Source organism: Lemur catta, chromosome 12, assembly GCF_020740605.2.
Source record: "Lemur catta isolate mLemCat1 chromosome 12, mLemCat1.pri, whole genome shotgun sequence".
In the NCBI taxonomy this organism is placed as follows: Eukaryota; Metazoa; Chordata; class Mammalia; order Primates; family Lemuridae; genus Lemur; species Lemur catta.
In genome coordinates this window covers 74,299,163-74,325,377 of record NC_059139.1, presented here as the reverse complement: position 1 = coordinate 74,325,377, position 26,215 = coordinate 74,299,163, and the positions used below count along the sequence as shown (strand labels likewise).

The 26,215-nt window shown below is 34.2% G+C and overlaps 1 protein-coding gene and 1 pseudogene across 1 annotated transcript in view; one reads left to right on the top strand and one right to left on the bottom strand.

The window, feature by feature from the left end:
* Window positions 1–26,215, top strand: part of FBXL17 (F-box and leucine rich repeat protein 17) — a 485,075-nt gene that overhangs the window by 97,009 nt on the left and 361,851 nt on the right. The window lies entirely within an intron of this gene.
* LOC123648528 overlaps window positions 13,698–26,215 on the bottom strand; it is a 42,569-nt pseudogene continuing 30,051 nt past the window's right edge.

The window sequence follows — 26,215 nt, the reverse complement described above, 5'->3', positions numbered from 1 at the left end:
ACCTAATCCAAAGTAAGGACCTAACCTTCTTCAGTTCTCTGAAGACTAAGAGAGGTGAGGAAGCTGGAGAAGGAAAGTTGGAAGCTAGCGGAGGTTGGTTTATGATGTTTAAGGAAAGAAGCTATTTTCATAATATAACAGTGCAAGGTGAGGCAGCAAGTGCTAATGTAGAAACTGCATCAAGTTATCCAGAAGATCTAACTGAGAGAATTGAAGAAGGTGGCTATACTAAACAACAGATTTTCAATGTAGACAAAACAGCCTTCTGTTGGAAGAAGATGCCACCTAGAACTTTCACAACTAAAGTGGAGAAGTCAATGCCTGGCTTCAAAGAACAGGCTGATTGTCTTGTTAGGGGCAATGTAGCTGGTAACTTTAAGTTGAAGCCAGTGTTTATTTACCATTCTGAAAATCCTGGGCCCTTATGAATTATGTTAAATCTATTCTGTCTGTGCTCTAGAAATAGTACATCAAAGCTTGGATGACAGCACATGTGTTTACAGCATGGTTGTCTGAATATTTTTAAGCCCATTGTTGAGACCTATTACACAGAAAAAAATACTCCTTTCAGAATACTACTGCTCATTGACAATGTACCTGATCATTCAAGAACTCTGATGGAGATGTCCTAGGAGATAATGTTGTTTTCATGCCTCTAACACAACATCCATTCTGCAGTCTGTGAATCAAGGAGTTTTGATTTTCAAGTCATTATTTAAGATCCACATTTCATAAGGCTACAGCCGCCTTAGAGTGATTCCTGTCATGGATTTGGTCAAAGTAAATTGAAAATCTTCTGGAAAGGACTTACCATTCTAGATGCCATTAAGAACATCTGTGATTCATGGGAGGAGGTCAAAATATCAACATTAACAGGAGTTTGGGAGAAGTTGATTCCAACCCTTATAGATGACTTTGAGGGGCTCAAGATTTCAGTGGAAGAAGTAATTGCAGATATAGTAGAAATAGTAAGAGAACTATTAATAGAATTAGAATGAGAGCCTGAAGATGTGACCGAATTGCTGCTGTCTCATGATAAAACGTGAATGGATGAGGAATTGCTTCTTATGGTTAAGCAAAGAAAAAGGTTTCTTGAGATGGAATCTACTCCTGGTGAAGATGCTATGAACATTATTGAAATGACAATAAAGGATTTAGAATATTACATAAACATAGTTGATAAAGCAGTGGCAGGGTTTGAGAGGATTGACTCCAATTTTGAAAGAAATTCTGTAGCTAAAAGGCTATCAAACAGCATTGGATGCTACAGAGAAATATTTCATAAAAGGAAGAGTCAATTGATGTGGCAAATTTCATTATTTTAAGAGATTGCCACAGCCACCCTAACCTTCAGCAGCCACCACCCTTTTATCAGTCAGCAGCCATAACATTGAGTCCAGACCTTCCAATAGCAAAAAGATTACAACTTGCCGAAGGCTCAGATGATTGCTAGCATTTTTTTTGCAATATAGTATTTTTTAAATTAAAGTATGTACATTGTTTTTGAGATGTGATGGTGTTACACTCTTAATGAATTGCAGGATAGTGTAAGCATAACTTTTATATGCACTGGGACACAAAGTGTCTGGTTGACTTTGTTTACTTTATTGCATTGGACTGAAACTGAACCTGCAATATGCCTGAAGTATGCCTGTATTTTTAGGGGGAATTAATATCTTTCTTCCATTTGCTTAGCTTTCTTTGTACTAGTTACTAATTCTTATTTTCAACTCTAACAGAACTCTAAACTGTTTTCAATATAATCAAACTAATAACATAATAAGTCTTTTTTTTTTTTTTTTTCTTAGAAACATTCCTCTTGGAACCTTCAGTCTTCCTGCTTCAATTTAGGTTTCTTTTGTCTCTTTTCTGTGTTAGGTCTCTGTTTTTCTTGGTTTCTGTATTTTCCTCTTACTTGTTTTACCTCTTCAATTTTAATTTCTCCAGTAGTTTCTTGAGGAAGAATGCATGGAGGTGACATTTTTTTCCCTAGTAAGTTTAATCTAAAGTGATAAGTTCATATAAAGTTAATTCTTCTCTAAATAAAATAAGTCTGATTTTTTTCCTTTAATGCCCATTAGTAGAAACAAATTATTTCTTCTCATTCAGTAGTTAAGTAGTTTGGGAGGAAAAATATGGTGAACTGCTAGCTTGTTGAAAAATTTCCCCTACAGTTCAGTTCTGTCAAAGATTTCAGGTTAGTTGAGTTTAATAAATGTTAAAACACATACATTTTTAGAGAAGGCATAGTTAATATAACTCTTTATATAAAAGAGGCAACGTCAGTTGTAAAAGAGTGTCATGACTGTTTTCGTTGATATAATGGCATTTTAAGTAATTCTTGATTTAAATGAAAGCATCTAAATTGTAGTGTTTAGAGACAATTATAATCTTGTTCTCATATAAGATGTCTAAGGTACAATCTAAATATAGATTAAATGAAAAAAATGTCTTCTAATTGCCTATGGAAAAAAAATTAACCAGAGTGTGCATGTAGGCTTATGTTTTATGGTTTTTAAGTGGAAGTTTTCTGTTTCTGACACTGTAGAGAAGGCTTTTTACATAAATAACCTCCCATAAATCATTTCTAAGGGCCTGAATAATAATTTTTTTCTTGAGCAGTCTGCAGATGACATCTCAGTCATTAACTACTTTAGGATAAAAGCATTTTGCTAACATTGAGCTTCAGTCACAATTCTTAACTTGTTTAGATTGGCATATACTGTTTATAGTATTGTATTCTACTTGTTATTTTTTTTTCTCCTTAGTAAGAAATTTTACTGCTAGTTAGCTTGTCAGAGATCATTATAAATAAGGGGATAAAAATCCTGGTGGTAGATTGCAGTGTTTTCTACTGAGCATTATTGATCCATAAAGACTTACAATATATTATTCTAAGGTTGTCATTGCTAGAAAGGACTGAATAAGGATTAAGAAACTATGTTGACAGAAGTCATCATTTTAATGACAGGCAATTTAGTTTGAGGTAACTGAAGCAAGGAAAAACGCAATCAATCATCACAGCAAGAATTTTCACAAATGTTTACCAGTCTATAATGAATGTTGTATAGATCATCAAGGTCATTTGATAGCTTCTCTGAAAATAATGTTTTCATATTCTAACAAAGCAATTCAAGTATTTAAAATAAACTGTCCATTTCTTAAAGTTCGGTGATAAAATACAGCAGTGAAATATAAAGGATTAAAAAGTTAGGAAACATGAAAAAATACAGTTAGTTTATTAAGCATTTTGTTTCATACTTGAAATTAGACATGTTGTTTTCACCTAGTGATAATTTCCTCCAGTGTCTGGCTAACGTATGCACATGAAGGATAATTTAATATTGGATCACATTTACTTTCTTGTTATTTGTTCTCAAGTTTTAATATAGTGTTAAAATTTTTACATTTAATGTCTCTTCAAATTGTTTTCTCTTGATTATTTTGAAGTAGAAATCTATATGCAGTGTATAATCCTACTCAGATTCTCCATCCACATTGGTTCTGAGATAGTAAATGGGGAAGAATGCTGAGTTAGAGTTAGCAAACAAAGCGAGTAGTAAAAGTAGGCAGAAGGGAATCATGGTTACTAGTTCCAACAGAAATATGTTCAGGGTAAGTCATAGTATGCTGACTATAAGCCTGGCTACCTAGAAAGTAAAAATTATGGCATATTTAAAAAAAACAATTGTTTTAATAATTTCAGGTAACTGTTTTGACTTAAAATACTGAAAAAAAACCCTTCAAAGTAAAAGAAAAACCCTGAACTGACTATTTGAACCAAGTTGCTTGTTAAAGCCTTGTGTCATAGGGAGTACCTCAGTCAACCAGACTGTGATTATAGTCTTAGGATGAAAGTGGCTTTGTCCTCTATGAGTTACATGTTTGCATTTCTTTCAGCGTTCATGATAAGTAATCTTAGAGGTCATTAAATGATGTGTGTGTGTGTGTTTGTGTGTGTGTGTGTGTATAAATTGAATTCTGGGTGGGTGGATAGTTCTTTGTGAAGGCAGCATTCATACTGGTGAGGAGCTCTGGTGTGAGGTTGCAAAGACCTGGGCTTTAATTCTGGTTTAGTCACTTCCTTTGTGTGGACTTGAGCAGTTAATCTCACTGCTCTTCAGTTTCCTTGTATGTGTAATTAAGGTAGTAATAATACTTACATTTGGGATTCTATTTTTAATTAAATATTGTAATATATGTAAAAGTCCTAAAACACAGAAAATGCTTAAAGTTAACTATTAACTATGATTACTTTTTCATACCATACTCTGTATGGATTATTTTTATATACATGAACACACATAAGTATAACAAATTCATATTGGTGTAACTGTATTCATTATGTGGCTTTTTACAGTTAGATCACCAATCATATGTAATAGGTTTTTGACAAAGAGAATATTGATTTTATCCTAAGTGATGTCAGACATCCTGTTATTGGGAAAGTATGGGGTAATTTGTTATAAAAACCATAGCTAACATTTGTTGGTTGCTTTTTATGTGCCACACATTGTGCCAGTATATCAGCTCATTTAATCTTCACCTCAACCCTGTGAGGTCCGTACTGGTATTAGCCTCATTTTACAGATGAAGAAGATGAAGCACAGAGAGATTAAATTGCTCAGGGTCACATAGATAGTAAGCGGAGGGGGAGCCACGAATCCCTGTTTTGTAGATGTTTGAAGAAGTCTTGCTTATGCTTCCTCCCTAGTTCTCTTATTAAGTACTTGGAAGATTTTTTCCAACTAGGTGAAAGGAACTTCATAAAATATTAAAATGTCACAAATAGATATATATATAGAAACCTTGCATTTATAACTGAGTCACTCTGAGCATGTTCAAATGTAGTTTTATAATTTATAACCTATTGGCAGGTATTTCACAACTCATAAACCATCTACCAATCTATAAATATGTTCTCGAGAAGTTAATGGTAGTTTTCTCCATGCTAGAGACCCATGCTTCATAGTGTGTTTGGTTGTAGAACATTCCCATTTTTTTTTCTCCAGACTTTGAGTCTGTGTTGTGATGAATAAAGAGAACTTTTATGGTTTTGCCAGGTGTCAGGGGCTTACCAGCTATCTTTTTTTTTTTCTATTTTTTTTTTTAGAGGCGGGGTCTCGCTCTTGCTCAAGCTGGTCTCAAACTCCTGAGCTCAAGAGATCCTCCCACCTTGGCCTCCCAAAGTGCTAGGATTACAGGCGTGAGCCACCGCGCCCGGCCCCAGCTATCTTAATTAACGTGCTTCATTCTGTGTGTGTGTGTGTCTGTGTGTGTGTGTGCACGTGCACACACACGCGTGTATTCCTCTGCCTTCTGCCAGATTACTGAATGGGTAGAGGAAGAAAAGGAAAAGCATAAGAGAGCCCAGTGCCTTATTTCAGGGAGTAGGTCTTGGGTTTGGAGCAACCCTTCTTTGTTTCAGTTCTTACCTCAGCTGTGATCATTTTCTAGCCAAGCTTAAGGCTTGGAACTTAGAATGGGCTTAATAAATGTGTGATGAATAATATAAATGAATGGATAAAATGAATGAACATTCTCTTTAGCTTGTAGCTTTCTTCCATTATCACAATCAAACAGATGTTGGATGGAGAGTGAGGGAGGGACAATAAGCTGCCACACATAAATGTGACTTAGACATTTGTAGGATTAATGGAAAAGATAGGCCTTCTTTAACAGAGTGGAAAAGGAAGGGAGCTCCAATTTTAGTAGCTTATTTCACTGGAGAAAGAGACCATAAAATGTCATGATTTCTACCATGATTTGCTTAGGTACTGGTACTAATTTTCATTGATCATATTCTCTCCTCTTACTATTCCTTTTTTTTCATTATCTCTATTCAACAAATCATTTGCCTTCATCATTTCCCACAGCTCTCTCAGATGTAGTCATTGGGAAAGGAGGCACATTGCATGCACACACAGGAGGATAGAGGGTAGGCAGAGGGAGAGCAGGAAAGAAGGAGAGCAATGGATGTTTACCATTAGAATTTTGGGGGTGAATTTCAGCAATCTTTTGGTCTTTATGTGATTCCCCTCTTTATATAGTATTAAAAAGGGATATGGGAGAAATAATATTGTTAACCAAACTTTATATAAAGTTTATTCTGAGAGAGAAAATTTTAAATGGCATTTGTCCTCAAAGTTTATGGTTAAGGGATACAGTCTTTCTTTTGTTTTGCTAGATAAATTTCCTCGAGAACGTGGCTTTTAAAAATTAACCTAAGGCTTTACTCCTTTTCATTACAATGGCTGCTAAATGTATGACTGAGCTGCATTTGGAAATATAGGAGAGAAAAAAACCTCTTTTCAACCTACCACTGGAATGGATTGTCGGGGTTGGGGGGCAGTGTTTTTGTAGATTATCAACAGATACTGAGGATTTCTTGGTATTTAAGGCTCCGTTTTCATTCTTAAGAGCTTCTGTAGTTTTCTTAGACTCTAAGTCTGTGTGATAACATGCCTGGCATTTTTCCTTTTTACCTCTCGTGTGTCTTCTAGATCTGTGGTCCCCAATCCCAGGCCACAGACCGGCACCTGTCCTTGGCCTGTTAGGAACTGGGCTGCCCAGTAGGAGGTGAGTAGTTGGCCAGCAAGGGAAGCTTCAGCTTTATTTACAGCCGCTCCCCATCGTTGCTCGCATCACTGTGTAAGCTCTGCCTCCTGTCAGATCAGTGGTGGCATTAGATTCTTATAAGAGCACGAATCCTGCTGTAAACTGCACATGTGAAGGATCTAGGTTGCGTGCTCCTTATGAGAATCTAATGCCTGATGACCTGAGGTGGAGCTGAGGCAGTGATGCTAGTGGTGGGGAGCGGCTGCAAATACAGATTATCATTAGCAGAGAGGTTTGACTGCACAATAAATGTAATGCGCTTGAATCATCCTGAAACCATCCCACCTCCCTTGGTCTGTGGAAAAATTGTCTTCCATGAAACTGGTCCCTGGTACCAAAAAGGTTGGAGATTACTGTTCTAGATACTTGGAGATTGTTTACTTCTCTAGTGTCTTTTAATCTACATATTTGAAAACTGAGGTTCAAAGTGGTTGAAGGAGACCTTTTAACTTTGAATACTTTTGCTGCTTTTTTTGGTTCTTCCAGGACCTACCCAGTCTCCACTAAGGGGGATATAGCCATGCTATTTTACACTGGTATTTGCAGCAATGGTGGTAGGGGGAAATGCATTTTAGGACAGTACCTAGGTTTTATTTGGTGTTTCCAGCAATAAAGTAACTTGCTTAAAAAACCCTCATCTAAAAGATTTCAGCTAATATTCTTTATTATTAGAATATCTGTTTTGTAGCAGTCCTTTCTTAGATGCTAGGGATTCCAAGGTAAATAATACATGATTCTCTTTTTTGGAAGACCTTACAGTCTGTCTGGATGGTAGAAAAGGGACAGGGAGTATAAGGAGGAGATCTAATACCCATATTTTAATATTTTTGCCACACCTCAAATTTTTCAAAGTGTGGAGAATGAGAATTATTCATTTGTGCACCAATTGTTTGACCACGTGGGGCCACTGCTGACATGAAAAAGAATAAAAATTAGGGAATTTAGCTGGGTGCAGTGGCATATGCCTATAGTTCCAGTTACTCAGAAGGCTGAGGTGCAAGAATCACTTGAGCCCAGGAGTTTGAGGCTGCAGTATGTTGCAATCACACCTGTGAATAAATAGCCACTGCACTTCAGCTGGGCAACATAGTGAGACCCTGGCTCTAAAGGAAAAAAAAAGGAATTTTAGCACATTTTTCATCTATATTCAATATAACCAAGTTTGTTAGAGTTAGCCATTGTGTACATTCTTCCCATTAAATTCTTTAGGTTATACCTGCCTTAGATTATCTCAAGAGATAATGGTCTCAGTACTTTTGCTCTGATCATGGACCTTGTCTGAAGCTAAAGATTGAAAGCTTTTGTAAAAGTGTAAAGAAAGTATTGAAGGAAGAGTTAAGAATGTGCCATTCCAAATATACCACCCTGGCATATTGACTGTTTTGAGTTAAACACGCTTGAAAAATAGTAGATGCAAAAAGATCACTGTGACCTTTCTCCTTCTTAAAAGCAAGAGGTTGAATTGTCAGGTAAAAGATATCCTCCCTATACCAGAAAGAAATTATGGGAAGTTGAGGCTGAGGAAAATCTTTAACAGACTTTGTTAAACTAATCCTTATCTTCCCAGTCACTTCTCTACCTAAATAACTGCGCTTGCTGAAGCCCTTTTGCCTTGTCATATTTTCATAATTTACTACTCTTTGTCTAATTCAATGTATAAATGTTCAACTCTAACAGAATCTTTGGGTCTTCATTTCTTTATGAAGACTCCTGTGCCACATAAAATTAGTATTAAATAAATTTGTATGCTTTTGTCTTGTGGATCTGTCTTCTGCCAATTTAATTCTCAGACCCAGCTGAAAAACCCAAGAGGGCATGGTAAAATTTTGCTTCCTCTTATGATGAAATTCCAAGATAATGCATATTGTCAATTTGAAAGTCCTTTAATTAAAAACTTATAAAAGAGTATAAAATGTAATAACTAATATCATCCTCTTTTGAATAGTATTTATATATCTTTAAAGAAAATGCATTTCTTTCCTCCTTGCCATTTTTTCAGAGTTTGAATTCTCGCTTTTTAGTTTGATACTTAAAAATATATTCAGCACAGTTCTGATTGAACAGTTTATCAGGGAAGGAGTGAGGAATCAGGCGTTCTGCAGTGACTGAAGTATTGTGCCAAGTGACTGATGCATCTCAGAAGAAAAACATGAGAATTTATATAACCTAAGGCTCTGGTCCTTTTCTGATAACGTTGAACCAGAGCCATTTCATAGTTACAGATTTGCGTTTAAATCTTATACTTTGAGATAAAATGCTTCCAGAGGAAAAGGGGAAAAGTGTTAGGTGAAGTTAAGTACAAAAGCCACGGCATGCATTTGTGTGCCTACACACACGTGCGTGTGCACACCCCCCACTCCACTAAAAATTATTACCTCTTGGGAATAAAATGAAAATAGAAATGTCACTTAGTCTTGATTTATTCATGGGTTGATTATCCACTTTATGGATCATCTAGTCCTTTTATTTCTCTTTTTTTCTTCCCCTCTCTCCAATTTTCCTCCAGCTGCCTGATTTTTTCTATTTTTTTCTTTGTTACTATCAACTCTATTAGAGGGTGGGACATACCTGCAATATACAAATTAGCCAACTTTGTACTTAATTAGCAATTATTAAGCTAAGGGGCAAAATTAGTTGGAAATTATCTTTCACATTTAGTTGTTTATGCCATCCCTGTTTATCATGATTATGGATAAATGCAAGTTGATTTTTTAATAATGAAATTTAGAAAATATATTTGAAACAAAATAGGCATTATCATTGGTTTTCCATAACATCTTAGAGTCAAGTCTCAACTCAAATATCACTTCCCCAGGGAGGCCTTTCTTAATATACTCCTGTTAAATACAGCAGCCCCAGTCATTTTTTTATCCTCTTATCCTAGTTTATATTATCTCATAGCAGTTATTTATTCATCTGCCTGTCCATCCACTTGTATATTATCTGTTTGTCTTTTGGTTTAGAATGTAAGTGCTGTGGTGAGTAATTGACCTTTTTCACTTCAGCATAGTGGCTGCCCCAGAGTAGGCAGAAAATGTTTGTTGAACAGCCCATAGGCAAGGGAAGCAATTTACTCTGTTTTACAGAAATGGGAAATTAATACTTAAAGAAGATAACTTTCCCAAGGTTACATTACTAATGACTAGTAGGGATAGGATTAAGTAGCACCCTACATCTTATAATACACATCTTGAACAACGATGATTTACATAATTAAGAATTTTCCGCCACCTAAATTTGTTAATCGTTATATAAACTAGAAGTTGAAAATTTTGTGGTTGTGTATAATTTCCTATTGTAGTTTTTGGATTTCTGGTTTAGTAGTAAAAATTTGGTCTATTTTATAAATGTGTTCCAAAGCATGTCTTTGAAATACTGCTTTTGCTATGTTTGGAGAATTCTGTGCATAGATGTTTCAAAAATGTTGTATTTTCTGTTATTGATAAACATTTAACTCAGAAGTCTATAGGAAAAAAACATTTAGATTTGCTTGTATAAATTTAGAAACTTTGGAATAGCAGTAAAGGTAAGTATTTTAGAAAAAACATTTACAAACTTCAAATTATTTTCAAGGTAGCATTTGCAAGTGTTGTTTAACAAACTTATAATTCTTACCAACCCAGAAAAATAAGATTAGGTATACACATTATGCAGAATTTTCTAGAAATACTTTGAAGATCTAGATGCAAATTCTTCTAGATGTTTGATACATTATATGACATGTCAAGTGTACAAAGAATTGATAATAACCTTAGTTTTTCTTAATTCAACTTTTCATTATTTTTATTTAGGGAAACTGATTGTTTGTTGTCAATTAGATTTTTAATGATTTCCTAAATAATTTCTACTGATATCTCTTATTGGAAAATTCGGAATACATTATGCTATTTTCTTCAAAATTTTGCTAATATCTAAATGTTAAATACTTTTAAGAGTATAAAACCTGCCTTTTTTGAATATAGTTTTTTTGTGGGAACCTTAAATAGTTACAACTTATGCTACAGAATAAATCTAAATTTTTCCAATCATTAGAGTTATTAAAAACTATTTCCCATTACAGCAATCTCCTCTTATCCATGAAGGATCCCAGTGGAGGCCTGAAATCACAGATAGTACCAAACCTGATTGCCCTTGATCGGAACATGTTTCTGTTTTTTTACCCACAAATTTAATGTATTTTCCATTTTAAATAAGCACTTATCATGCACTATAGCCATCACTTTTGCAGTTTGAGGTGTGACGGCAGAACTAGTGCTAATTTCTTTTTCCTTTTTCACAACTTCACAGAAGATTCATTCTTACTGTAGAACTTAGCAAACTCAGTATATGATTTTTTGTTCTTAAGTTAAGAACTGTCACCTTTTCACTTAAAAGAAGTACTTAATGGCTTCTCTGTGGCATATCTGAATTGCCAGCATCATTACTCTTAAGCTTCAGGGCCATTATTAAGTAAAATAAGGGTTACTTGATCACAAGTAGCCACAGCTGATCTGATAACTAAGAGGGGCTGCTAAGTGACTAAAGGCAAGTAGCTTATATAGCTTGAATACACTGGAAAAAGGTCCTACCCACTAAAATAGGATCTGCATTTTAATAAGATACAATTTTTATGCACATTAATGTTTGAGATGCTCTGGTTTAGAATAAGCTGTTCAAACAAAAATGAAAATAGGTCCTGACTTTAGGACGATTGAATTTTATTTTTCAGAGATTATTAAGATACTTAATAATAGTGCAAATTTTGTACATCTTGGTGGAAGTAAGCATGTTACTGTATATGTGAGCCATAAGAACAGTCTTTGATTTAGTTATCTCTTAATGAATGACGTGGAGATTGACAAAATAGGGTTAAGCATTGGAAAATCCCAGGTAGGATCTTTTTAATATGTGTCGATTTTATTCATTAAATCATTACAAAGTTGTGCTGGGTTGAATATTCTAGGTATAATAAATGGGAATTGTTGAGAAGGGTAAGTAGTATTGGCAATGATGGCTTTTAGTTTCTACTATTTGAAAATGTGTATGGTTAATTGGAATAATTGTCTAGATTTAAGAATTGTATCAATATTATTAAATGTCAAATTTAATGCCCAACTATAAAAACAGGAGAAATCTTTTTAATGTAGACAAATCATTGAATAAAACAAAACTTCTTAATTATTCTATGACATATTCTAAGTAGATTTTTGTGTTCTTGACAATTTTAATTCATATAATAGTCTTTCAATATAGAACAAACCCAAGGATCATGGATAAAAGAAATAGGGCTTTACCTTATGACAAGGCCAATAAAAGTTGGAAATATATTTCTCAACTATTGCTATAATTGTCTATGATTTTTTATGTCTACTGATATTACATTGCATTAGGAAATGTAACGTTAGGAAGTAGAAAATAATTGACTAGTTTATTCATCTTTCATTGAAATTAGGAGAGTTATAATTGGTACCTTCAAACTAAGATTTTGTTCTACTGAAGTTATTGTCATGGGTCAATGAAGTTGACACGGCTTAGAGAGCTGATCTCATCTCTGCACTAAACCTTGAATCTTTTTCAACAAATAGAGATATAGTTAGAAAAGCTTCTAGATAAAAATCCTAAATACTTCTTAACTCATTTATTTGAGTGTCAGAAATTTTCAACTTATTTTGAATTGAAATCTCTTCATTTTCATTTTAAACCTGTTTATACCTATACATTTATAAAATTGAAATAAAGAGTTAGCATAGAGGCAAGGACTATTTTGTATCCTACTTTGTGTAATGATTTACAAAGTGACTATTTTCATCTACTCCCTCTTGACCAGTTTAAATGATTTAGTTCTTTCATTGGTTCTCTCTTTATCTTTTGATCACTTGGGACAGAGTACCTGACCCTTTCAACATCTGAGGTGCTCTTAATTGTAGAGGCTACCCTGGGACAAGAGCACCTGTTGTCTTTCTGACGCAGTTGGGACCAAATGAGTTAATTGAAAAAGAAGTGTTTACTTTTTTTAATGTTTTTTCATTTTATTAGCAATAATTCCAAATGGGTTATGAAGGAAACTTATTCATTGAATTTGATGAGGTTTCCAAAAACACTTTTTTTTAAGGATTGTAAACTTTAATCCATATAAAAATAAACAAATTAACATAATATCCTTATAAGTTTACCATACTTATTTAAACTAAAAAAGTCATGATTTATTTTTTTTATTTTTTATTGACATTTTGAACACTTTTTTTTTTCTTTCAGGATATTATGAGGGTACAAACATTTTGGTTACATTTTATGTCTTTGCCTCACCAAAGTGAGGATTGAGGCATGCCCTTCTCCTCTACAATGTAATAATAAAATGTCACCAGAACTATCATATTTTAGGCAAAGAGTCAGGCTGATACCAAAAGCAACATACAACATTAAAAAGATACAAAAGAAGACAATTTGCTGAATATTAAAAACCATCTCAATATGAACTCTTTGCAATCAGCATAGAACTATCAGCTATCAAAACTAAACCACACAAAGGTAAACTTGGCCAGTGGAGGCCAGGAGTCAATATGGGGAAAAAATAAGTAAGTTCCTCAGTGAACTTATAGTTCACTGAATAGTATTTTGGAACATTGGCCTGGCTGGTGCAAGCAGTATTAGAAAATCGTTTTGGCAAGGGAGAGAAATAAATACAAATGGAATGCTATATTTTAAAATCAGCAGATTGTTCCAAGAATGATAAAGTTATCAATAAAGTAGCAAGGACATAATTTTAAAACATTATTTGTTATGGGCTCAAAAAACATTCAAAATGGTTCTATTTAAAGGTTTCACATTAGCTATGTCCAGGCATTTAGACTTAAGGGAAGTAAAATTAAAAAAGTATACTTTTTTTCCCAAGGAGAATTTCTTTAAAACCATGCATATTGCTAAGTAGCAACATTATACTTGGTAAACAATAATTGGCAACAAAATAAGTTTAAATGCTATAATATTCTGCCCAAATCAGTCTCAGATACTGTTTAATAACCAAGACGCAAACTAATTTTGTTTTAACAAGCCTAGACCAATGCTATCAAACATGTCCTTGGTTAGAAATCCAGTTTCATTTAACGTTTTGAAAGCTCATTTGACAGCTAGTCAAGTCCCTCATAGAGACGAATTTCTGGTGTAGTACAGGTGGCTTGAACATACCATGTTCTGTTATGAATAGACTGAAAACCTAATTTTTCTGTCATTTCACTGAGCCTGCAGCATTTGGCAAATCCTGTTTGTTTATAAACAGCAGCAGTACTGTATCTCTCAGCTCATCTTCCTGAAGCATTTTCTCCAGCTCTTCTGCTCCCTCCTGAATTCTTTCACGATCGTTGCTATCTACCACAAAAATAAGACCCTGGGTATTCTGGAAGTAATGGCTCCAGAGAAGCCTAATTTTATCTTGATCACCAACATCCCGTACTGTGAAGCACAAGTTCTTATATTATACAGTTTCCACATTAAAACCGATGTTAGGAATGGTGGTGACTATCTTCCCCAAGTCCAGTTTATACACAATGGTTGTCTTGCCCACAGCATCCAATCCAGCCATCAAAATGTGCGTGTACTTCTTACCGAAGAGGCTGGAGAAGAGATGGTGAGGTCCATGGCAATAGCGGCCCTTGTGATGGGTAGAAGCAGAAGGGGTTTGGGGTGTCCCCAGGCCTTGTCCTTTCACGTTCCGACAGATGGGCAACTCGTGTAGTGGCTCAGGGTCTGGCCTTAAGGCACCTGCTGGCCTTAAGGCGCCAACATGGACAGAATCACGTCACCGCTTGCCCATCCCCTAGTACTTCTGGTGCTCAAGAGGTGTTTTAAGTAAAGATTTTTTAAAAAACACATACTTCACTTAAGCACTGAAATTTGTTTATCATATTGAGTAGTTTGTTCAAATAAGGATAATTTTCTCTCTCTCCCTAATCAGGGTTTTCAAAGACTTAGGTTTTTTGGACACTTGGCAATCTGGAGAAGTCTATGGGAACTTTCTCAGGATAATGTTAGAACATGTAGATATGTGTTTCTTTTTTAATATATTAAATAATATTGTTCTAATAGCTATCATAATTTTGAAATAGTGAACATTAGTGCTATTTTAAGATATCTGCATATTTCCATTGATATGGAAACATCTTTGATTTTTATTGGTGACAATAGAAATTGTCTACATTCATAATCGAAGGAAATGCTAACTAGAGATTAGTGAAAGTAAAAATATAACATGTTAGGGAAAGTAAATAGAAGTATTTCAAATAGAAATTGATTATAAAAATGTCATATTTTTTCATCCAAATTTATAGACCCATTATAGTTTATGTAAGGTAGGATAAAAACTCTTAATGTGGCAACCTTACTGAACTCTCTTACTGCTGAAATTTAAAAAAAATGTGTTTTTCTAGGTGGATATTTATATGATCTAAAAATAATGATTTTTTTCCTTTCTAATCTTTACATGTTTTATTTTCTTTTCTATTTTATTTTGTCCAAGACCTCTAGAACTGTATTTAAGGGTTGTGATGCTAGTAGTTTCCTTTCTTTTGTTCCTGATCTTACAGAAACTGTAGATTCTCAAGTATAATGGTCATGTAAGTTTTTGGTATACAGATATTCTTTGCTATCCAAGATTACTTGGGGCTTAAAATTACGTAGTTGGTGTAGCAAGATTCTCATTTAATTGGTTATATATGGTTCATGAATTTTGGATAGTTATTTGTGAGAACTGAGATAGTGAAGAAAATTGAAAACTGAAAATTTATTTGAGTTTATTTTGTTACTGAGTTCCACTAGCAGGTGGTCATCCAGGTTCAGATAGGACATATTCTTGCATAGCTTTTACTAATGTAAGGAAATTCTCTTCTATTTATAATTTAAGTTTTTTAAAAATTATAAATAGGTCATAAACTTTATCACATGTTTTTGCTATGTTAATTGAGCTAAATAAAGATGATGAACTACCTCTGCATTCCAGGACACCTTATCACCCTGAATGCACCCAATCTTGTCTGATCTCAGACGCTAAGCAGTATCAGGCCTAGTTAGTACTTGGCCAGGAGACAATTATATTTTGATAAAATGTTGGATTCAGTTAGCTAGTATTTTATTTGGTGGTGTTTCTACTCCCCCTCCCAATCTAATTCCTAAGTGAAGTGAGCCCATATTTTCTTTCCTTACATTTTCTAGTTTTGAAAAATCAAGATTCCATTAACCTCTAAGATGAGCTTGGAAGTTTCTCACTCTTCCAATTTGGTTTAATAACTTGTATTAGAAAGCCATTAATGTTTCTAAAGGTTTATTAAAACCCACTCATAAAACCATGTGGGCCTTGGGCTTTTTCAGACGGATATGTTCAGTAGCATTCCAGATTATTTCATAATTTTCAGTATATTCAAGGTCTCTATTTCTCTTTTTGATAATTTTGGTGCATAGTTTTCTAGGAATTTTTTGATTTTATGTAGATTTCTAAATTATTAGGTTATACTTACGACACTTTAAAAATATCTATTTAACATTTTGTAGTTCCCCTTTTCATTCTGTATTTGGCTTCTTTGTCACATCCCCCCACATCACCCCTGTATTTGATAAATCTTGGGAAAGGTTTGTAGATATTTGTTGATAGTCTTCAGAAAGGCAACCTTTGCCAATCTCCTCTATTGCATTTTTATTTAAAATTTTGTTGACTTATGCTCATTATTATTTTCTTGGTACTAATTCATATTGTTTAGAGTTTTAGTTCTTAGTTGTTATGGGTATTCTTCTCTTTTTCCTTTTTTTTTTTAGCTTATGTTTAATTCAGCTTTGTTTGTTATACAATAACAGGTAAAATATTTGATAACCCTTATCTACTCTATATTTAAATCATCTTCCTGATTTTGTTTTTTGAGTACTTTTCCTAGAATGTTTTCAGTTTGGGTCTGTGTGGCAGAAACCTTCTGTGGCTTTGTATGCCTGAGGAATTTCTAGAGTAACAGTTTGCCTTGATATAAAATTCTAGAGTCAAAATTGTTTTCCTTCAATACTTTTAAAGTGTTACTGTATCATACTCTTATTCTCTTGTTCTGCTTCTCTTTGGAAGCTTTAGAAATTCTTTTTGTTTTAAAATTTAACCACAATATGTCATATTACAGATTTTTTTCTTCTTTGTTCTATTAGTCTTTCCATTCTAAGATCTTTCATCTTTTTTTAGTTGTGGAGCATTTATTTTAATTATTCCTTCAAAGAAATTCTTTCTCTTTCTCTCCACCTCCCTCTTCTCACCATTTTTTCTGAGACTCCTATTACCTGGATGTTCACATATCTGCTTCTATCCCTTGGCTTTTCTTTCATGTTTTTTTTAAGCAGGGTCTTGCTCTGTCACCCAGGCTGGAGTACAGTGGCCTCATCATAGCTCACTGTAGACTCAAACTTCTGGGCTCAAGTGATCCTCCTGCCTCAGCCTCAAGAGTAGCTGGGACTACAGTTGCACACCACCATGCCTGGCTAATTTTTCTATTTTTTTGCAGAGACAGGGGTCTCGCTATGTTGCTTAGGCTGCTCTCCAACTCCTGGCCTTAAAATATCCTCCCATCCTGGCCTCCCAAAGTGCTAGAATTACAGGCATGAGCCACCACACCCAGCTGTCTTTCATGTTGTTATATCATATTCTTTCCTATTACCTTTTAGGAAAGATCTCCAATCTGATTTTCTAAATCACGTATCCTCTGGCTATAGCCATCCTGCTGTTTATCTCCTCTGTTGTATTTTTATTACGTTTATTCTTATGCCAACCTTTTAAATTATTCTTACTGATTTCTTATTCATACTTTACAGTGTTGATATCTTTCCTTACTGCCTTAGCTATATCATGTTTATTTTAAATGATTGGTACATCTATTCCAATAATTTCTGTGTCAGCAGCTACATCAAACCCCTCCCAGAGACTAAAGGGGGAGTCCAGAATTTTCAATTATGTAACGTGCAAGACTATATGATGTTAATATTGATGAAATGAATAGAGCAAACTTGTTAGCTCCTAGTCAGGAGTTCTGGGGATTAGGCTGAGAGCCAAATCTGTGCTGGTGCTGGCTGTGGTTTGGTGCCACCTAGTGGCCTTTGCCTCCTCTGGCTTAAATTTCCCTGGGCATAATACAGTTTCCTCTGGTGAGCTCCTGGAGTGGCAGCAGTTCCCAAGAATCTCGGTTAGTTGTCTCTGGTTTTGTGGGCCTGATTGGAATGATTGGTCTGGGAGAAATCTGGGCATGTAGGAACCCAGTCTCCCTCCTTGCTTCTAAATATGGTGTTGCCTGACATGGCTTTGTCCTTCCCCTCTTTCCTCACTCCTGACCTGATGGGGAAGCCAATGGTATGTGTTTAGATATTTGTATTGCTTTAATAGGTGGATGTTCTTCATAGTTGATTTCTAGATCAATTTTTATTCCCAAGATATAGCTACTCTGGTAATGTGAATTGGAATGGCTAGCCTGTGGTCAAATATTCTTAATCTGGCAAGGAACTCCAGGCACCACTGAATCCCTCTTGATCACTTCCTGCCTCTTCTCTACCTACGGTTTTCACCTTTGCAAGAGCCCTTAAGTTGCCCCGTGGTACGCTGCTAACATTAATAATTGGCCTTCTGCTGTCCAATTTCTATGGCATGTTGAAGGTATATGCTTTGTTTATCCTCAGAGGAGAGGCAAGGGTAGCGTGGAAAAGTTTCCTTACAACCTGTTCTTTCCCAAATTAGGTTGTAGCACCCTGACTCTAATGCTCATAGTTTTCTTTTTTAAGTTTTTTATAACTGTTTCCCTCACTAAGCTACAAGTTTTTCAGGATTGATTTTTGTGGAAGAAGCTAATAGTGGAAAGAGTTAACCATCTTGATAGGAACTAGAAGATATATTAACTCCAAAACAAGTTTTATCTTAGCCTAGGTATAAAAATCATCAGTCCCAAGTAGGCAAATTTAAAAATATTTTATTGCATTACTTTCTGGTATTTAAATTTTTATGTTACTCACTATTGAAAAAATTTCCCTTTAGGTACTCATATGATTCTTTTGCTTTGGGAATTCCTTTTGCCTTTTGTTTTGCTTGTGTTTTTTTACATCTCATCACATTTTATACACTTGAAAAATTGAACACGTCTTAGACTTCTTTAGAAGTTCTCACTTTTTTAAGCAACATTTTTACAGAGCCCTTTCACATATATTAATCATATTCATTTTTAACTGAAGCTGTGTGGAGGAAACTATAAGGCTAAGAGAGATTGAGTGTGTTACATATGATAACACAGCCAATAAATGGCAGACCAAGGATGTAAATCCAGGACCAGCTTTAGTTCCAAGCTCTGTCTGCGACACTACAGCTGCATTGGGGGCACACTTCTGTTTTGTTTTGTTTTGAAATGTCAGAATCCTCTGAATTCTTTGAAAACAATTATTAATTCCAGTTTTTATAATAAAATCAGTCTCACAGTCCTTTATTTTAAGAAACTTTTAAGTCAAGGATTTCCACAAAACCCTTATATTCCATATTGATAGACATTTTTGGTGGATTGTGCTATATATATTTTTTTAACCAACATACTTGCTTTGTATCTGACGTCCTCTTAAATCAAATCTCTTCAATCCCTGATTCTCTCACAGCTTGAAAAACAGTGTTGTTTGTGCTTTCTTTTCTCCAATTCAAATTATGCTGTGAAAATAGCTGATGGCAGCCAAAGACTGATTATTATAGGGTGGAAAACCTGCCACTTTTAAACCACAGAAACTTGTTATTTAAGTGGAAATTGTGTAATTGCTTTTGTTGTTATGATCTATAGACTGCCTTGAAAATATGTAGGCTCTGGATGGAGCATATCACAGTTTTTATTATGTTTAGTTGTTCTGTTGGTTACTGGGATCTAATTTGGAATTTCTCTTAAATTGTCTGTGTGTTACCACTTTAGGAATATATCCTGGGCATACTCTTCATTTGACTAGTTTTCTACCACCTAGATTACAGGATCCTAGGGTGTTTTAGCAAAACAGAGGTTAAAGGGTCATGTATTAATATTTTGACTTCCTTGATTATATCTAAGGAAATGGAAAGGATATGTAAGTGACTTAGTGAATACTATCTAGCTTATTAGGGGCTGAGCCTCCCTAGAGTCCAGGTTTTCTTTTCTTTTTTTCTTTAATTTATTTGTATATATTCATGGGGTACAAATGCAATTTTGTATATTTGATATATTGCACTGTGGTGAAGTCAGAGCCTTCGGTGCATTCATCACTGGAGCAATGCACATGTAGCCACCAAACAACCTCTCATCATCTGCCCTTCTCTTAGTGCTCTCACCCCACCCTCTGAGTCTCCACTGTCTATCATTCTACACTCTGACTCCATGGGTACACCTTATTTAGCTCCCACTTATAATTGAGAACATGTGGTATTTGTCTTTCTGTGTGTGACTATTTTCACTTAAGATAATGGTCTCCAGTTTCATGCATGTTGCTGCAAAAGACATTTCATTCTTTTTTATGGCTGAATAGTATTTCCTTATGTATATATGTATATATACCACATTTTTTAAATCTATCCTCTATCGATAAACATCTAGGTTGATTCCATATCTTTGCTATTGTGAATAGTGCTACAATAAACATACAAGTACAGTTGCCTTTTTTTTCCTACTCTTTTTTTATTATTATTATTTTTAAATTTCAGCCTATAGTTATCTTTTTCATATATCAATTTCTTTTCTTTTGGGTGAATCCCAGTAGTGGGATTACTGGATAATATGATAGTTCTATTTTTAGTTCTTTCAGAAATCTCCATACTATATTCCATAGAGGTTACACTAATTTACATTTCCACCAACAGTGTATGAGTTCTCGTTTCTCTGTAGCCTGGCCAATATCTGTTATTTTTTTGCCTTTTTTGCAATAGTTGTTCTGATTGGTGTAGGATGATATCTCATTGTGGTGTTAATTTGCATCTTTCTGATACTTGGTGATGTTGAGAATTTTTTATATGCTTGGTCATTTGTTTATCTTCTTTTGAAAAATGTCTGTTCATGCCCTTAGCCCACTTTTTAATGGTTTAATTTGTTTTGGGGGGATTTTTTTTTGAGTTGAGTTTTTTATTATAAATTCTGCATATTAGTTCCCTGTCAGATGTATAGTTTGCAAATATGTTCTCCTATTCCTCAGGTTGTCTGTTCACTCTGTTGATTATTTCTTTTGCTGTGAGGAAGCCTTGTAGTTTAATTATGTCCCATTTATCTATTTGTGTTTTTGTTGCCTGTTCTTTTAAGGTCTTAGTCATGAATTCTTTCCTAGGCCAATGTCCAAAAGAGTTTTCCCTAGGTTTTCTTCTAATATTTTTACAGTTTCTGGTCTTACATTCAAGTTTTAAATCCATTTTGAGTTAATTTTTGTATATGGTGAGAGATAGGGGTCTATATTATTCTGTATATGGCAATCCAGTTTTCTTATCGCCATTTATTGAAAAGGGTGTCCTTTCCCCAGTGTATGTTCTTGTCAAGTTTGTCAAAGATCAGTTGACTGTAAGTAAGTGGCTTTATTTCTGGGTTCTCTATTCTGTTCTATTAATTTCTGTATCTATTTTTATACCAGCACCTACCTTGCTGCTTTGGTTACTAATGTGATGCCTCCAGCTTGGTTTTTTTTTTTTTTTTTTTTGCTCAAAATTGCTTTGGCTATTCAGACTCTTTTTTGGTTGCATATGAATGTTAGAATTGTTTTTCCAAGTTCAGCCAAAAATGACAGTGGTATTTTGATAGGGATTGCATTAAATCCGTAGATTGCTTTGGGCAGTATGGTCATTTTAATGATATTAATTCTTCCAATCTATGAGCATGGGATGGTTTTCCATTTGTTTATATCATCTATAATTTCTTTCATCAGTATTTTGTTGTTTTCCTTGTAGAGATATTTCACCTCCTTGTTTAAATATATTCCTAGATATTTTTTTATAGCAATTGTAAATGGGATTGCTTTCTTGATTTGTTTCTTGCCTAGATTGTTACTGGTGTATAGAAACTACTGATTTTTGTATGTTGATTTTATATCCTGAAACTTTACTTAATCCATTTATCAAATCTATGTTTTGGTGGAGTGTTTAGAGTTTTCTAGATATAGGCTCATATTATCAGTGAACAGGGATAATTCGACTTCCTCTTTTTCAGTTTGGATGCCTTCTATTTTTTTTCTCTTGCCTGATTTCTCTGACAAAGACTTCTAGTACTATGTTGAATGACAGTGGTAAAAGTGAGCATCCTTGTCTCGTTCCAGTTCTTAGTAGGAATGCTTTCAACTTTTCCCCATTCAGTATGATGTTGGCTGTGGGTTTGTTGTATATGGCCTGTATTATTTTGAGGTATGTTTGTTCTATGCCTAGTTTGTTGAGGATTTTTATCATGAAAGGATGTTGAATTTTATCAAATGCTTTTTTCTTCATTATTGAGATGATCATATGATTTTTGTCCATCATTCTGTTTATGTGATATATCACATTCATTGATTTGTGTATGGTAAACCATCCTTGCTTCTCTGGTATTAAAACCCACTTGATTATGGTGTATTATCCTTTTGATGTTCTGTTGGGTTAGATTAGATTAAATTAGCAAATTTAATTGAGGATTTTTACAGTTCAGGAGGATTGGTATTAGTTCTTCTGTGTACATTTGGTGGAATTTGACTGTAAAACCATCTGGTCCTGCGCTTTTTTTTGTTGTTGGAAGTTTTTCTTTTTCTTTTTTTTTTTTTTTACTGGTTCAGTCTTGCTACTTGTTATTGGTCTGTTTAGGAATTCTATTTCTTCCTAGTTCAATCTTGGGTGGAATTTATTCCTCTAGGTTTTCTCCTTTGTGAGTGTATAGTTGTTCATAATAATATCTGATAATCTTTTGTATTTCTGTGGTATCAGTTGTAATGTCTTCTTTTTCATTTCTGATTTTGTTTATTTGGATCTTCTCTATTCTTGGTTAGTCTAGCTAGTGTTTTGTCAATTTCATTTATCTTTTCAAAGAACCAACTTTTGTTTTGTTGATACTTCATATTGTTTTTTGGGGGGAGGGATCTCTATTTCATTTCATTCTGCTCTGATCTTGTTATTTCTTTTCTAACATTGGATTTGTTTTGTTCTTGTTTTTCTAGTACCTTGAGGTGTGATGATAGGTTGTTGTTGATTTGTGATCTTTCTATTTATTTGATGCAGGCATTTAATGCCAAAACCTTCCTTATTAGCATTGCTTTCCTTTATATCCCAGAGGTTTTGGTATGTTGTGTTTTCATTTTTATTTAATTCAAAACTTTTTAAAATTTCCATCTTAATTTTTTTGTTGGCCCCAGGATTGTTCAGGAGCATGTTGTTTAATTTCTATGTATTTGTAGAGTTTCTGAAGTTTCTGTTTTGTATTGATTTCTACCTTTATTCCACTGTGGTCTGAGAAGATACTTGATATGATTTTGATCTTTTAAGATTTAAGACTTGTTTTGTGGCCTAACATGTGATCTGTCCTGGAGAATGTTTTATGTACTGATGAAAAGAATGTGTATTCTGTAGTTACTGGGTAGAATGTTCTGTAGATGTCTGTTAAGTCCTTTTGGTCTAAAGTATAATTTAGGTCCAGTGTTTCTTTGTTGCTTTTCTGTCTTAATGATCTGTCCAGTGCTGTAAGTAGGGTGTGTAAGTCTCTCACTTTTATTATCTTGTCTGTCTCCTTCTTTAGTAATATTTGTTTTGTGAATCTAGGTGCTCCAGTGTTGGGTGCATTTATATTTAAGATTGTTATGTCCTCTTGCTGATTTGATCCCTTTATCATTATATAATGACTTTCTTTGTCTTTTTTTATTGCTTTTGATTTAAAGTCTGTTTTATCTGATATAACTGTAGCTACTCCCACTCACTTTGGTTTCCATTTGCATGAAATATCTTTTTTCCACCCCTTTGCTTTCAGTCTATGTGTGTCTTTATGGTAAGGTAAGTTTTTTCTAAGTCACTTATGGTTGGATCATGTTTTTGTTTTATCCATTCTGCCAATCTGTGTCTTTTAAATAGAACATTTAATCCATTGATGTTCAAGGTTAATATTTTGAGGCTTTGTTCTTGTCATATTGTTAATTGCTTTCTAGTAGTTTTATAAATTATCAGTTTCTTTCTTTTTCTCTTTTAGTTTTTGTGGTTTGATGAAATTCTGTCCTGTTGCCATTAGATTCCTTTTTCTTCCTGCTTTATGTGATTGTTTTATAAGCTCTGTGAGTCTATATTTTCATGTATTTTTGTGTTGTTGAATATTGAATTGTTGTTTCCATTTTTAAGACCCACTTTAAGCATTTCTGAGTCCAGGTTTTCTGACTCTACCTCTGGTTCCTTATATATCATATAATCTCCTTAATGTTAAATAGAATTTTTTAATTTTTTCTTTGAATCTGTTTCTCTTTTAGGAATCTCACATTGTTTTTCTTTTCAACAACTGAGTACTTCTCTGCTACCTATTTTTTCTCCAGTATATGAAAAGGTAGCAAGAGGAAGAAAAGACAACTAACATTATTAAGTTCTTTCTAAGTTCATACTCTGTGTTGGTCTGCTCAGGCTGCCCTAACAAAATACCATAGAGGGGTAGCTTAAACTACAGAAATTTATTTTCTTACAGTTCTGGAGGATGGAAAGTCCAAGATCAAGGTCTTGCAGGTTGGTTTCTGGTGAGGGTTTTCCTCCTATGCTGTTTTCTTGCTGTGTCCTTACATAGTAGAGAGAGCTTATAAAGCCATAGTCCTACTGGATTAAGATCATACCCATATGACCTATTTTAATCTTAACTACTTCCTAAAGACCCTATTTCCAGATATAGTCTGGAGTTAGGGGTTAGGACTTAAAGATATGAATTTTTAGAAGGCACCATTCAGTTTATAGTATGCGCTGTGTATCATAACCTGTAATGTAACTAGCATTCGTCACATCACTGACATGGCTTCCTCCAGATCCTTAATATGATGAGTCTTCAAGAGCAAAATACGGTGGTCTGAGGAGATGCAAGCACAATTTCTTCTGCTTTCTTTGACAAAGTATACATAATCTCATAGAACTGCTCCCAATTTCTCAATTCAGGTACCAACAGGGCTTTCTTTCAAAAAATTATAATACATATAATACATTATGCATATGAACAATTTAGGATCATTTTGCCCATTTAAATCTTCATGGAAGTCATTGTCAGGTCACAATTGAGTCCGCATGGCACAAACTTTGGTATCAGAATTTCCTGGTTTTGAATCTTGCCTCTGCCACTTAGTATCTGTGAATTTCAATAGGATTTAGTTACTCTGCTTCAGTTTCTCATGTGTAAAGTGGACAAAATTATTTCACAGCTGCTGACATTTAGGATTATGTGAGAAAGCACCTGATAAATAGTAAGTACTCAGTTAATGACAATTATTATTATGATCTTCATTTGCTGCTTTTCCTGAACTTTGGGCCCCAAATAAATCTGGCTCATTTACTCTCCGTATTCACCTTAAAGATTCCTCCTTTTGTTATTTAGGGACTTGGTGATCTTCGGTTAATTCTATGTCCCATCTTGGTGAGTGTATGCTTATAGAAGATTTTATACAGGTCTTTTATTATTCTTAAATTTTTCAAGTGGATAGACAAATCAGAAATCAACCTATGATATTCTCAATAATCCCCATTTTTTAAGTTCCCAGTTAAGTAAGGAAACTGAGGGTCAAAGAAATAACAACTGTTCCATTAGGGTGGAGCTAGAATTCTCTACTGGATCTGTCTGTCTCCATATCTTGTGCTGTTTCCATTACATCACATTAAAACAATTTAATATTTTTAAGTGATCTGATCAATGTAAAGTTCTGTAACATCAGAAATATCTATAGCTGATATAAAGTCCAGGTACTTTGTGATGCAGGCCTAAGATACTCCTATTCAGCAAAGCAAGAGATTGATAACTGAAACACCATTAAAAACAATTTAAATATTTATATTGCTCCTGAAGATGCCAAAGGGACATGGTAGCCATAATGCACAGGAAAACTTTTAAAATATCCTCTAGTGAAGAATTTGGTATTGAATTTCTGTTACATATTTAGAAAACTAAGCAAGGAAAGCAGAACAAAAACAATAAAACCCAATACACTAATTACCTCAGAAAAACAAAAAGTTGTGCAGGAAAGAAGTAATAGTAGCTTACTGCATAGCTCAGCTTTGAATATTGTTTACATAGTTATAATTATTAATGTAGAAACACTAAGAATCTAGGTAAAATTATAATACACCTACCTAGGAAAGATTGTGTATATATTGGATATGGGTAGAGGAAATAGAGCTCAATCCTCATTTTCATATTTAAAAGTCAAATTCCTAAAACTTGAAACCAAGAAGTAGCAATATAAGAATCTGGAGATGTAGGGGTATATTCCAAAATAATCATATGAAAGAACTAAACATGCTTACGTCTGAGAAAGGGTAATAGGGTGGTGGAGTGGTGGAAGACTAATCTGCTATTTTTTTAAGCAAACATTCTGGAATGATTTGATAATTACAGCTAGGTGCATATATAATTTTAATAAAATGAAATAAAAAACAAACTTTTACCCAATGATAAAT